Source organism: Cervus elaphus, chromosome 33 (assembly GCF_910594005.1).
Source record: "Cervus elaphus chromosome 33, mCerEla1.1, whole genome shotgun sequence".
Lineage (NCBI taxonomy): Eukaryota > Metazoa > Chordata > Mammalia > Artiodactyla > Cervidae > Cervus > Cervus elaphus.
This window is the reverse complement of record NC_057847.1, coordinates 38,309,190-38,325,111: the sequence shown is the minus strand read 5'-3', so window position 1 is coordinate 38,325,111 and position 15,922 is coordinate 38,309,190.

Genomic DNA, 15,922 nt, shown 5'->3' with positions numbered 1-15,922 from the left:
CTCATGTACAATATGTATCATATATATGTAAGCAGAGAAATACTGAGGTGTAAATCTAACAAAATATGCATGAGATCTACGAGAAAAACTGGGAAACTCTGATGAATGAAATCAAAGAACAAAATAAATGGAGAGATATTTCATGTTTATTGATAGGTAAACTCAATATCATCAAGGTGTCAGTTTTCTTCCCAACTTAATCTATAGATTCAATGGAGTCCTAATCAAAATTTCAACAAATTAATTTATGGCTATCAACAAATTCTAAAGTTTATATGAGGAAACAAATGACTATTCTTATTTCTATGAGTTCAACTTTGCTTTTTCTTTTTTTTTCAGATTTCACATGTAACTGCTATTATACAATACTTACCTTTCTCTGTCTGGCTTATTGTGCTTAAATAATGCCCTCCAAGCTCATTTTCATTTATGTTGTTGCAAGTGGTAGGATTTCCTTCTTTTTTAAGACTGGATAATATTTCAGATGTATGTGTGTGTGCGTGCCACATTTTTTTTAATCTGATCATCCATTGACAGACCCTTAGATTATTTCCAAACCTTAGCTATTGTGAATAATGCCGCAATAAACATGGGAGTTCAAATCTTTCTTTGAGATAATTATTCTGGTTTTTTTTGGATAATTATTCAAAAGTAAGATTGAAATTAGGATGTATGATGGCTCTAGATTTGTTCTTTTTCAAGATTGCTTTGGTTATTTGGGATCATTTTGTGGTACCACACAAATTTTTGGATTGTTCGTTCTATTTCTTTGAAAAATGCCATTGGAATTTTGATAGGCATTCATAGAGTCTGTACATTGCTTTGGGTAGTATTGATATTTTAACAATATTAATTCCTCTTATGCATGAGCACAGAATATCTTTCCACTTATTTTTGTCATTCTCTTTCATCAGTATTTTATAATTAGCCTTGTAAAGATTTTTCAACCCTTTGGTTAAACTTATTCCCAAGCATTTATTCTTTTTGGTGCTATTAGAAATGTTATTTTTTCTTATTTTCTCTTTCCAGTAGTTAGTATATAGAAACACAACTGATTTTGTATATCAATTTTTTATCCTGCATCTTTACTGATTTTTTTATTTCTAACAACATTTTGGTAGAATTTTTAGGATTTTTTTTATATATAATAAAAGTACAAATAGTGTAATAATTTACACATTTGTAAATAGTGATAACCTTATTTATTCCTTTCTGATTGGATGACTTTTGTTTATTTTTCTTACCTAATTGCTCTGGCTAGGATTTCCAGTACAACATTGAATAAATGTGGTAGGCGTGGGCATTCTTGTCTTGCTCCTGATCTTAGAAGAAAAGCTTTCAGTTTTGTACCGTTCAGTATGATATTAGCTGTGTGCATGTCATATATGGCCTTTATTATACTTCCTTCTGTACCAAATTTGTTCAAAGGTTTTATCATGAAAGGATGTTAAATTTTGACAAATGTTTTTTCTGCATCTATTGAGGTGACCATATGATTTTTATTCTTCATTATGTTAGTGTGGTATATGTATCACAGTGAGTGATTTTCAGATGTTGAGCCATCAGATAGTGAAGTATTATTCAGTGTTAAAGAGACACAAGCTATTAGTCCCTGAAGACATAGCAAAACATTAAATGAATATTGCTAAGTGAAAGAAGTCAATCTGAGAATACAAATTGTATGACTCCAACTATATGATATTTTGGTAAAGGCAATATTATAGAGACAGTAAAAAGATCAGTGGTTGCCAGGAGATGTAGAAAGTGGGGAGGAATGGTTAGGCAAAATACAGACAATTTTTAGGGGAGTGAAAAATACTAGATAAGATACTATAATGGATACATATCATTACACATTTGCCTAAACACGGGACATGCAACACCAAGAATGAACTCTATAGTAAACCATGGACTTTAGCTGAGTTCAATGTGTCAGTGTTGACTCATCAACTATAAAAAATGTACTTTTGGTGATGGCTGTTGATAAAAGGCGGAGAAGGCAATGGCACCCCACTCCAGTACTCTTGCCTGGAAAATCCCATGGACGGAGGAGCCTGGTGGGCTGCAGTCCATGGGGTCGTGAAGAGTCGGACATGACTGAGAGACTTCACTTTCACTTTTCATTTTTATGCACTGTAGAAGGAAATGGCAGCCCACTCCAGTGTTCTTGCCTGGAGAATCCCAGGGATGGGGTCGCACAGAGTAGGACACGACTGAAGTGACTTAGCAGCAGTAGCAGTTGATAAAAGGAGAGGCTATGCTGTGAGGCAGGGGATACATGGGAAATTTCTGTATCTTCTCAATTTTTCTGTGAATCTAAAACTTCACTAAAAAAATAATAATAAGATCTTTTTAAAAATGGCCTCAAGAAAAGCAACCTCCAGGAACTCCTTGGTGGTCCAGTGGTTAAGGCTCCACTCTTTCACTGCAGGAGGCCCAGGTTTGATCCTTGGTTGGGGAGCTAAGATCCTACAAGCCATGCAACAAGGCCCAAAAAACAAAAACAGAGAAGATAAGAAAGAAGAACAAGACAGACAAAATGATGCTGAGAATGAAAGTAGTTTAGAGTAGAAGGTTCGGAAACAAATAATGCTATTTAGGTGTCTCTGCCTGCAGTAAGATTTTTACCCAGATGGTATCTGGTTAAACGTTATGGATCAAGAGAAACTTAGAGCTTAAACATCAGTTAGTAGGTATTAGTCATGTAGGGAAGAATTATAGTCAAGAAGAACATGCTCTCAGGAGATAAAATTGAGAAATTTGGAAGGAATATATAGGTTAGCAGCAGCAACTGAGTTTTATTCTAGTGTTTCAGCTATTTACAGACCTGCACACCTCACTTTCTTTCACTGGGAAGACCCGGAGGGATCAGGTGGAGAGGGAGGTGTGAGGGGGGGATAGGGATGGGGAATACATGTAAATCCATGTCTAATTCATGTCAATGTATGACAAAAACCACTACAATATTGTAAAGTAATTAGCCTCCAACTAATAAAAATAAATGAAAAAAAAAAAGACCCTAATGATTGCTCCAATCTACTAATCCCAATAGATGTCTTGGAATAATAACAGTGGTTTTCTTAAAGTCCAAATTTTTAACCTGTCATGGCCAGTAATTTATGACACGATTCCTGGCCATTTTCTCACCATTTTCCCTCTGGGCAACCACATGCAGTCTCTGTGTCCTCCAAATAAGCCCTTTGGCATCTTGAGTCTTTGTGCAATATTGTTCCCTCAGCTTTGACTACCCCACTCTTCTTTTTCTTATGGGTGGACACTCTCAGGTCACAGCTCGTATATCGTCTTGTGGATGAAAGCACTCTTCAATCTCCTTGTGTCCTCCCCAGGCGGAAGGGGGAACTACCTTCCCTGTGTGCCCACAACACCAGGTATGTGCAGTGTCTCTTAACTTACCGCAGTTTATTATGATAAAGTGTGTGTTTGGCTTTCTCTCCCACTATCCTGTGAACTCTTTGGAAGCTGAAGCAGTCTTGTTCCAATACCCACTATGTTTTCTGGTATTACCTCTGTGAGCCCCGTTGCTGCAATACATGAAACATGACCCCCTGGCAGAAACACACCACAGCGACCACATCATTTAGCGCTGCATTCCTTAAGCGATCTGATTCTGGGTAGAAAGTATTTGAAGTATAGGCCAGAAGATCTGGAAATGCTCTTGTTAGGGTATAATATCACAAACCAGGGATTTCTGATAGGGTTGGATATGACCAGATTCCTATGTTGCATATTTTGTTTCAAATGCAAATGCAAATTCTTAGCCAGGAATCAGAGGCTGAGAGTTTCCTTTGACTTTCCAGAAAAGATGTATGCACCAAGCCATTCGTGAGGGTATACAAGATCCATCTCTTTGTGTGGGCTTTTCAACAGCCTTGAGATATTGTGTTCATTCCCAAAGGCTTAGACCCAGAGCAGCCTAGAATTGAGCACAAAGGCAATATTATTCCCTGCTATTTTGTGCTCCAATGAGAGGCTTAGTCTGAGCGCTGAGGTACTAGAAGACAAGCCTGCTCCATTTGGCTGCTTCTGACGGAGAAACATGATGAGTATTATCTCGCTCCTTGTTCTTATTGTCATTGTCTACATGGTACAAGAAATGTGCAATCAAAGAGAAAAGCAACATTTTTGTGGCTCTCAACATCTTAATAACACAGCTAATTTTACTGGTGTACTGGCAGGAATATAGCTAAGCTAACAGAGCATTAATAAAGGCAGGTCTTTCCCTTGTTGAGTCCTGCATCCAGCACACAAACATCAATTATTTACTTAACATATGTTAGCCAGTGTTGTAAAGAGGACCAAGTAGAGACATTGGTACTAATACAAATCTCATAATTATCAAAATCAGAAAACAAGCCAACGAGCAAACTAATAAGGATAAGGAGTAAGCATAGTGTTACAGGCTTTTTGCAGAAATCTCTTATCAACTCTACAACTTAACAAGTTATCTGGGAGGAGAAAGTGGGGGAATGGCAACGTATATTAAGCTGACTATTGTTTCACATTTATGAAGCAGGATGGAACTTAAAACTTGATCACTGTAATCTAAATTGTTTTATTTAATCCATGCTATCTCCAGTTCACAGTTAAGGAAACTAAGATTCAGAGAAGTTAGGTAATGTGACCAGGACCACAGAAGTGCCAAAGGATAGAGTGTGGACTCAGACAGGTGTTATGACTCCGGTCTAGATTTTCTTCCATATGCAATTGCTGCTTCTGAAACCAAGTTTACCTTGCACATAATACAGAAAATTCTATTAATATTATTGTCATATAATCTAATGCCAAGGCTTCTCAGGTGGCTCAGTGGTAAAGAATCTGCCTGCCAATGAAGGAGACGTGGGTTCAATCCCTGGGTCAGGAAGATCCTCTGGAGAAGAAAATGGCAAGCCACTCCAGTATTCTTGCTTGGGAAATCCGTGGACAGAGGAGCCTGGTGGGCTGCAATCCATGGGGTCACAAAAGTGCTGGACAAGACTTAGTGACTAAGCAACAATCTAATGCCAGCAATTTCCAGAAACCTCTGTGCTGAATGATATGCTCAGCTCTTAGGTAACCTTCTTGCCATTCTTTTTTATTTTTATTTTTTTTTAGCATATGTTTCTATATTTATAAGACTTTACAGGGTATCTTGAATAAATGAAGAAGATTAGGGTTTCAAAGAGGATAATGATTTGTTGATTCAGACCCGAGTTAGACTCACCCCAGGTAAAGTCATACTTCAAATATAAGCAAAGCTAGAAAACTTCTTGGTTGTGCAGTTCCCAAAGGAAGCAAAATACACACTGGTGACAGGAGGTACAGCTCTCATCAGAGCCCAGGACTTTTGCCTTGGGAATAAATAGGAAAGAAGTTGTCCTCTTTTGCCCTTGAATCCAGGAACACTTGAAGTTCTTCTATATGTGGATGAAGTGGGAGGAGAGAAAGACTTCAGTTGTCTTCTTAAATCTCATCTCTTAAATGAAATTTTTGCAAAAGCAGTCATTTCGTAGATGAAGTTCCTTGAACTTTGCATATATTCAGAATAGGGAGTACCTATTTATTGCACAATTTCAGTTATTTTAAATAAAGTTCTAGGAGGGAAAAATAGTTCTGTGAAACCCAGAATCAACATGGCAAGAATGTGTTTCCATTATTCTCTTCTGAGCACATTTATTTTAAGATAAGTTAAATGTGGCAGCGTGGGGCTTCCTGTCTATTCTCTTTTAGCTTTGAGAGTAATAGCTCATGGCAATGATGCACTAGAAGTGGGCAGGATGGAAAAGAGAAGGAAAGGAAGAGGGAGCAGGAGAAGAAAAGAGACGATCCGGACAAAAAGCAGCTTGCTGTCTTGATCACAAGTTACTGGAGCAGATTAAAGCTGAATACCCCTTGAGAGAAGAGTTGAAAGGAAGAAGCAGGGGGATATCCTGGTATTTATGTGATGAAAAGACTACTTGAGGCTACCAGGGGAAACTTAACCACCCTATGGGCTTAAAATATATTTATAGTCAGCTCCAGGGAAGATGAAATTCTTTCTCATGATGGACTGAGCTCATACATTTTCCGTCTTTGTTCAGTGGGACAGTAGGATTATGGATATAACGTTTGTATTGTTTTTATTTATATTCAAGGACACATGTGACTCCAACAGACTGGTCATCCTGCTAAAATGCTAAGTGCCTAGATTAAAGAGGTAAACTACCTGCTGTATGGTGATGCTTCAGCCTCTCTTTCTTCACTAGTAGTAAAGCTAGTGTTGGACAGTCTCATTAGATAGAACACTAAACATGTGCTTACGTCACACAATAGCAGAAGCAAAATTCCTGGTCAGATTCAGGTATTTGATGTTTTTAAATATGTTAAAGGCCAATAGGCACATGAAAATATTCCTAATGTCACTAATTACCAGAGAAATGAATATCAAAACACAATGAGATCCCATCAACATAAAAAGATAATAAAGAAATACTGGAAAAAAGTCTATGTCCTCAAGTTTGATAACCTAAATGATATGGACAAAGTCCTTGAAAGACACAATCAGCCAAAATTCATACAAGAAGAAATAAGCAAACTGAATAGGCCTACATCTATTAAAGAAATTAAATTAAGTCAATAATTAATGACCTTCCACTGTACACTGAAAACTAACACAGCATTTATAAATCAACTATACTTCAATTTTTAAAAAATTGAAAAGAAAAAAGAAAAAATAATTGACAACCTTCCAAAACACAAATCACCAGGTATAGATGGGTTCATTAGCAAATTCTACCAAACATTTAATGAATAGACTATACCAATTCTATACAATCTCTTTCAGAGGGTGGAAGCAGCAGGACTTAATTCCTTCCTTAATCATCACATAAATCTGCTTTACCTTATACAAACCAAGCAGATATTGCTAGAAAACTACAGACCTGTATCTCTCATGAACACACATGCAACAATCCTTAAAAAATATTAACAAATCAATCTAACAATGTATAGTGTTAGTTGCTCAGTCATGTCCGGCTGTTTGTGACCCCATGGACTGAAGCCTGCCAGGCTCCTCTATCCATGGGATTCTCTAGGCAACTATACTAGAGCGGTTTGCCATGCCCTCCTCCAGGGGATCTTCCCGACCTAGGAATCGAATCCAGGTCTCCTTCATTGCAGGCAGATTCTTTACCGTCTGAGCTACTGGGAAGTCTAACAATGTATAGAAAAAATCATATACCAAAACCAAAGGGATTTATACTAGGTATGAAAGGCTGATTCAGCTTTCAAAAATCAATTAAGAATCAATCCATCACATCCAATAGGCTAAAAAAGAAAAATCATATGATTATAACAATAGATACAAGAAAAAGAATTTTACAAACTTCAACATTCATTCATGAAAAAAAAAAATTACTGTCAGTACACTGACATTAACTTCATCAACTTGATAAAGAATATTTATGGGACCTCACTGAGGGTACAGTGGTTAGGACTCTGCGCTTTGACTGCTGTGGCCCCACGTTCAATCCCTGGTCAAGGAACGAAAATCCCAAAGCTGCGCGGAGTTGCCAAAAACAAACAAACAAAAAAACCAAACAGAATATTTACAAAAAATCTTTCATCAATATCATTCTTAATGGTGAAAAACGAGCTTTCTCACTACAGTCAGGTACAAGCCAAGAATGTTCCCTCTGATCCTTCCTATTTAACATTTTGCTGGAAGTCCCTGTTAATGCTAAAAACCTCCTGGAACTTCTGAGTGATTAAGGCAAGTTTGCAGATTACAAGGTTAATATAGAAACATTAATTGCTTTCCTATAACCAGTAATGAACAAGTGGAATTTGAAATTAAATACACAGTATCATTTACATTAGCATCTGAAAGTGAAATACTTGGTTAGAAATCTAACAAAATATAAGATCCACGTGAAGAAAACTATAAACTTTTATGAATTATCAAAGAAGAAATAAGTACATGGAGAAATATTTCATGTTAAAGGATAGGAAGGCTCCATATTATTAAAATGTCAGTTCCTCCCTACTTGATCTATAGACTCAACACAATCTCATTTAAAATCCCAAAAAGTCATTTTGTTGATATTGACAAACTGATGTAAAGTTTATATGAAGAGGCAAAAAACCCAGAACACCCAAGACAATGTTGAAGGTAAAAACAAAGTCAGGGGACTGATAAGACAATGTGGTTTTGGCCAAAAAAAAAAAGAAAAGAAAGAGAGAGAGAGAAAAGGAAAAAGTAGATCTGTGGAACAGAATAGGGAGACCAGAAGTAAATCCATGCACTTATGGTCAATTAATCTATGGCAGTGAAGATAAGAATATACAATGGAGAACAGACAATCTCTTCAGTAAGTGGTGCAAGCAAAACCTAACAGCTTTATGTAAAAGAATGAGATTATATTACCTCACATTATGTACAAAAATAAATTCAAAATGGATTAAAGAACTCATGTAAAACCTGAAACCGTAAAACTCCTAAAAGAAAATATAAGCAGAACACTCTGACACAAATCGTAGCAATAGTTTTTTGGATCTGTCTCCTAAGACAAAATAAATAAAAGCAAAACTAAACAAAAGGAATCTAAACTAAATAGAGTATTATAAATCAACTACGCTTCAAGTTTTTTTAAAAGTCTTTATTATTAGGAAATACATGATAAATATTTAGGAAGGTACTGTCAAAAAATATAAAAATTACTTTTAAATGATATGCAAATGCATGAAGCAAATATGACAAAATGTTAATCATTTAACCCAATGGTGAGTACAGAGTTTTTGAAAAAATCTTTCATGTTAAAACAATGGTATCAAAAGGAAACTGAGCTCTAATCCTGGATCCAAGGTGGGTGAGTCCCCCTCCTTAGCCTCAGTTTCCTCATTTGTAAAGTGAGAGAATTGGACTTCAGTGCATCTGTGGTCCCTTCCACTGTTCACATTCTGTAAGTTAGGGAAAATTGGTTCCTTTATAACAGATTTTTTGTTGTTGTTGCAATAACCACCTTCTACTTTGAAATCTGTCACTCCAGTATATCAAGAGGTGATTCATCAATCTGGGTGACTAAATGGGGGGCCACTTTCTCCTTCACAACTCCTTAGGTATCTCACCCAAAACAGAAGTCAAAGAGGAGAACTTCCAAGACTGAAAACTATACATATATGCTCAGACACTCAGTTGTGTCTGATTCTTTGTGACAAAATGGACTGTAGCTCACCAGACTCCTCTGTCCATGGAACTTTCCAAACAAGAATACTGGAGTGGGTTGCTATACCTTCCTCCAGGGGATCTTCCCAACCCAGGGATCAAACCCACATCTCCTGTGTCTCCTGCATTGCAGACGGATTCTTTACCGCTGAGCCATTGGGGAAGCCCTCAGTTTTTCTTAGTTTTTACCTAATACATTTTCTCTGTTGCAGGATCCCATTCAGGGTACCACATTACATTTAGTCATCATGTCTCCTTAGGCTCCCCTTGATATTGACCGTATTTCAGACTTTTTTTGTATTTGATGCCTTTTGACAGTTTTTGAGATTACTGGGCAAGTGTTTTGTATTATAGATGTCTCAAAGTTTTTCTCATGATTCAGTTCAATTCAGTTCCATTCAGTCACTCAGTCAAGTCCAACTCTTTGTGACTCCATGAACTGCAGCACACCAGGCTTCCCTGTCCATCATCCAACTTCCAGAGTTTGCTCAAACTCATGTCCATCGGGTCAGTGATGCCATCCGACCATCTCATCCTCTGTCGTCCCCTTCTCCTCCCACCTTCAATCTTTCCCAGCGTCAGGGTCTTTTCCAATGAGTCAGTTCTTCACATCAAGTGGCCAAAGTATTGGAGCTTCAGCTTCAGCATCAGTCCTTCCAATGAATATTCAGGACTGATTTCCTTTAGAATTGACTGGTTTGGTCTCCTTGCAGTCCAAGGGACTCTCAAGAGTCTTCACCAACACCACAATTCAAAAACATCAATTCTTCAGTGCTCAGCTTATTTTTCTCCTAGATATATTTCAAATTAGTTACATTTACCCTCCCACTGCCCAAAACACAAAAGGATTTTTCTTCAGTCTTCACAGGAAGAACTTGTGGGTTTCTTAGAAGTAAAACCCATCAAAGTGTGACTCCTCCAAACTCAAAACTGCATCTGCCGGAGTTTTCAAGTCTCAGCTGATCTACATTCATCCATCAGTGGTTCAAGGTTACCAGTAAGTGTTCCTACCAGTTTATGGCTCTAGTAGCTTCTGCTCCAGGTAATTAGATCATGGCTGGATCTTTCTGGATATACCTGTCTTTCCAAATTTTGGGGTGACTTTTTGTCCTTTAACCTTAGTTTTCTGATACATCCAAGAGAAGTCATTGATTTTCAGTTTGCACAGCTTTTTCATGTTGTAAAGCTAGAAGTGATGTCTTCCAGTCTCTTTACATGTCGAAGCTGCATAGTTCACTCTGTTTTAATGCAAGTTTATTCAGCACTGCTCCTAAAGGAAATAAAATTAGTGGTCTAAAACCCTTGCTTTAATAGGCAAGTGATCTTTGAATTGAGTTATCTGCTAAGCTGCTTTCACTGTATGAAATTTAGAGTGCCTTGGAAACCAGCTTTCAACTGATTTCTCTGGACTAATTTGGCTTCATTCTGTTTAGAGGTACATGGTAAAAGATAAAAGCATCAGATTTTGAGTGCAAAGATAGAGATTTGGGGGCTCTGGAATAAAAATTTACCATCTCGATATCTGTGAGACTCAGTCTCCTCATTTTTAAATTTCTTGGCTACAAGAACGTGTCATCTGATTTATCTTTTCACCTTAAGTGTCTAACATAAAACCTGACCTAGAGTAGGCCTCCCTGAAAATTGAATTGAAATGCCTTCTCAATCAATCTCAGAGTGTTGTTTTGAGGATTAAATAAAATAATGTACATGAAAGCTCTTTGCAAACTTCAAAGAGCCTTACAAATGCTACACCTTTATTATTTATCAGTCATCAATCTTGAATGCCTGTCTACATGTAAGCATTTCACATTTCTGGAGAGTTTGTTTGTTTGTTTGTTTTTGACATTGTGCAGATAAGGAAGAAGTCACTCTAAAGAGTTAATTTTTACTCAAATTGTGGTTTGAGTTCTGTTATAGCAACAACAATATACATTCCTCAACGTGTCCAATTTAAAAACCTGGCAGTGTTTTGATATTTGACAGCTCTGCTGTCAAGTAATTCTGTTCTACAATTAATCATGCCATAGCCATTTCTTCCACTACTGCCACAATATAATGGCATCATTGTCTATGCATACGTGGTACACTTGTATACTGTTTAAAAGGAGACAGAGCAAATGAACTTGAAAAATTTACTACTCTGTAGATTGCAGTTATATTGCTAAGATTTATTATTAAACCTATTTTATTTTAATGCTATTACTGCTCCAATCTGAGCTTAGATAAAACCATCCAGACATTGCAGTTTTCTATTTCCTTGGTCGGGAAATTGAGATTCTACGTTCTTTGAGACATGTCAGCTAGGTGTGCTGTACAAACGGTGAGGATCTTTAATGATTGAATGTTAGCTCCTGGGTTTTGATTGCTGTTTTGTCTGGATCAGTGCTAGACGCAACTGCGGTGTCTATTCCCTCTGCACCCGCACTGTCAGCCACTCTCTGAGGCAAATGAGTTTGCCGCAAATCAAGATGCTGTCAACAAACATCTCTATGAACCTGTTCCATCTCTCCTTGGCAACTTGCCACTTTGCCTCAGTCTTAACATTGAAACCCTTGCTTTTACCAAATGTCTTGGCTTCTTAGTCGATTAACTATTTCATGGAACCCTAGCCCTCTACAAGAATCATATGTTTCTTATAGAGAGACATCTTACTTTTTCAGTGATCTCAGTTAGGTTTGAACAAATCCATCATCACTTTATTTTTCATGAAGATCACTTTGTGTTTAGATGTTTAATCAGTCAAGAATCAAATCACAGATCACATAAAAGACAATCTACAAAGTACAGATATGTTGGTCAAAAAATCATGTAAAAATAGATTTAATCTTTTGCCTTCAGAGGTAATTGAACTACTTAACACTAATGCTATTTTGTGACTTTTCCACTGTCTTGGCTAGTATTTTTATGCATCTGCATAATCACTTCTGGGAGAAGAATGCTATGAATTAATATGAATTGCTCAAGACAAATGTGATGCAAACACATTCACAACTTCATTTTAAGGGTTAAAAAATACATCAACAGAGAAGTGCACTTTATGTGCATACTGATAAGTACAAGAATAAGGTACCGTGGTCACTTAGGGAAGCAAGTGAATGTAATTACTGAGTATACATGGTCCAGATCGCATTGCCTATGTGTGAGGAAAGAGGGGGTGGCTGTGCCTAAGACTGCATGTGCACTGTCAGGATTTTCAAGCTCTTAATCTTATTTTTCCCCCACTGATGCATAGTTTGATCTTCAATATTTTCTGTTTTGTTTTCCTTAGAAGAGATTTTTTTTCTTAAAAGAAATATTATTTCTTAAGCTAGAAATACCAGAAATATATGACATAATTTTGCACTTAGCTCTGCATTTGTCAAGAGAAAGTGAGTTCAGTTTCATGCACCACTCTGTCATGGTCATAGAGGCTGTATGTTATGGTAGCCTCATGAGATAATAATAGTTCCAGGTAAGGTTGTTCTTGTTATGGTCACCAGTCTTAATGTGTACACAACTCAACTACTCCTAAACCAGTACTCCTACAACCAGTGTTTCTCTGGCTCCCCTACTGAAGGGATAGAAATGAAATTGTTCTCACTTTGTTTTGTTTTCCAGCAGTAAAGATTTTCATTGCTGTGGCCTCTTATTTAGTCCCTCTTATCATCAAAAGAACTTAGCTGAGTGATCACTGTACTTTGTAGTCATGGAAGAAAGCAAATTGAAAAGAATCTTTCAAGAATCAAGTTTACACATGTACCATCATTCGTACCCATGTCCATTTATGTAAGGTAAGTAGCAATTTATTAAAATGCCCCACCAGCTCAAGTTATGGAGTCAAAGTCTTTGCATATGGCTTCCTAGCTACTTTTTCATCAAGACTCTGATGAAATGTGGTTTTGGAAATTTAAGTCAACACTCAAGAAAAGACTGTCCCCAAAGTATGTAATTTTTAACTTTATCTTTTAGTCATATAAGTTCTCTGAGTCTGAATTTTCTCACTTGGAAAGTGAGATGTTTATTACCTACCTTCTCTGGTAATAATAGTTATCAGTTTTAAACCTCTGCCTTGTGTTGGATGTGATGAGACAGTCCATAGTCATCACCATAATCCATTCTATTCTGTAAACTAATGTTACATCCATTTTACAAATGAGAATACTCAGGTAGGAGTTAAATAACTTGCCCTAAGTTAAAGAGGTAGATGATGGAAGGGCTAAGATTTGAACTGATGTCTCTCAGATGTTAAACCATCATGAGCTAGCCTAGGGGATTATTAAATTTTGAGAACATACAAAGAAAAATTAATATACCATATATAACCTGTCAGAATATTCTATAAGGCGGTGTTTCTGAGGTTTCAGTCACTTGCTCCCTCTATCTTCATGATTTTGGCTCTATCTGCTTACTATATTTGTTATGTATTTAATATTTTAAGTTGACTCACGTTTTTATTTGAAAATTTAAAAACGTTTCTTTTCTCCCTCTACTATTCATGATCTGAATTAGGACCTCTTAAGGAATATCAATGATTTGTAAAAAATATTCCTTGAGGGGTCCAAATTCAGATCATGAATAGTAGAGGGAGAAAAGTAAATCCCTATGCATAAAATAATGTGTCTAACTGATGGGTCTTTCTTGGGAGATTTATAAGGAAAAAGAAGATCATAATGTGTAATACTGTTTTCCATGTGTAAGACTTTTAAGAAGGGACAATAATATGAAAAGGAAGTAGCAAAATTCACATACTCTAAAATATGTAGATTGACTTTCACATTAATATCTTTCAGGTAAGTTTAAATCAGATCGACTGAGGGATATCTGTCTCCCTTATATATAGTGTCTTTTAGAACAGAAACTTAAGGAAAGGGGAAAAAACACCTTTTCTCTGACATATATTAGTGAGACACAGGCTCATATTATTTCAAATCATTAAAATGTTGAAGGAATTATCAAATCTAAATTATCTCTTTTTTGTTCCATTATCCATATTATCTTTCTGGGTTGTTCCTGTTTTTAAAGCAAGCATCCCTTTGGAAAACTGCAAAATGGAATCTCTGTGGCTGAGAAGTCATTAGTCATCTCCTTCAAGTACATATGTAGCTCAAATTCTGTAAGCTAAAAAATCAACATTCAGAGAGAAGATTGGAATCAACAGTTCTCATCTGCTTATCCCTGCCTAAAACTACCCCAACAAATTAGTATCCTATTAGCTGGGTACACCAAAGTATTAATCTGATGTCTCATCTACTACAAATTGATTTAGCTCTCCCTTCCTCCAACTGACCTTTCTTACTAGGACATTGTTATTTCTCTATTAGTAAGTGTCATAAGTCATAGAACACTTTCTGTTTTTTGGAGTATTTACTATTCTTTAGCTTATTTGATTCTCCTATGCATGGTGGGAGGCCCAATAAGTATATTTTTGCTTAGTCATTAAATCATGTCCAACTCTTGCAATCTCATGGACTGTGGCCTTCCAGGCTCCTCTGACAATGGGATTTCCCAGGCAAGAAAACTGGAGTGGGTTGCCATTTCCTTCTTCAGGGGATCTTTCCAACCTAGACCAAACCTGCATCTCCTGCATTGGCAGGCAGATTCTTTATCACTGAGTCACCAGGGAATTTCAGTAAGTTTCTTGGTGGTGGTGGTGCTTTAGTCACTTCAATCATGTCCAACTCTTGAGCCCCCATGGACTATAGCCCACCAGGCTCCTCTGTCCATGGGATTTCCCAGGCAAGAATACTAAAGTGGATTACCATTTCTTTCTTCAGGGGATCCTCCTGACCCAGGGATTGAACACACATCTCCTGCATTGCAGACAGATTCTTTACTGGTGAGTCACCAGGTAGGCCCAAATAAGTATTTAACCTGAATTTCTATGAATTCAAATAGCTTTCTTTGCATGCTGGAGGAACCAACTTCATATTTCAATTAGCTAGTTACTCCTCCCTGAAAAATCGAACCATTAGTAAAGAGCAGACTGGAAGCCTGAAAGAGTTAATATTGCTTCCAAAGGTGAATTTATAACCTAGAAGTAATTTAGGCAGCAAGGAAAAAATGTCTCACTTCAAAGATGGCAATGCTGAAGCATGCATACAAATGTGACTGCTAACTCGTGTGTGACTCAAAATCAGCAACCATGGATTCCAGGGACTAAAAAGGACCTCAAGAAGCCATCTGGTCCACCCCCACTTTCACATAATTAAAGTCTTCTCTTCAGTTTGGATGTGTGGCACCTGAAGCCCAGAGGAGTAAGGGACCTGGTAGCAGAAAGGCTGGTGAGAGAGAAAAGATGCCTAGAATTCAAGTCTCTACTTGCCCACTCGTAATGCATTTCTCTTTGCTATGGACACCATCTTTTGGCCAACCTAATTTGCTTCAAGAATGAGAGAATGAACAATATATAAAATGAGTTAAATGATAAAGAAAGAAAAGGTCACAATAATCCTTTACATTTGTCCATGTAGGGACCTTAATAAACACAGTGTTAGTGACATGGTGGAGGGGAACAGAAGACAGAACAGAAAGTTAAAAACAGCAATTTCAAGACATTGGCTTTGAAGATAAGGAAAGAGAGAGCAGTAGTTGGAGGAGAAATGCTGAGGGGAGGATGCTCTGAGGGGTTTGTTTTGGGTTTGCTTTTAAGGGGACAAAAGAGGGAAGATTTCCTTTAAGATGGAAGAGTCTACAGTCTTTTGAAGTCATGCTGGGAAGAATCCAGTAAAGAGAAAAAGGAATGTG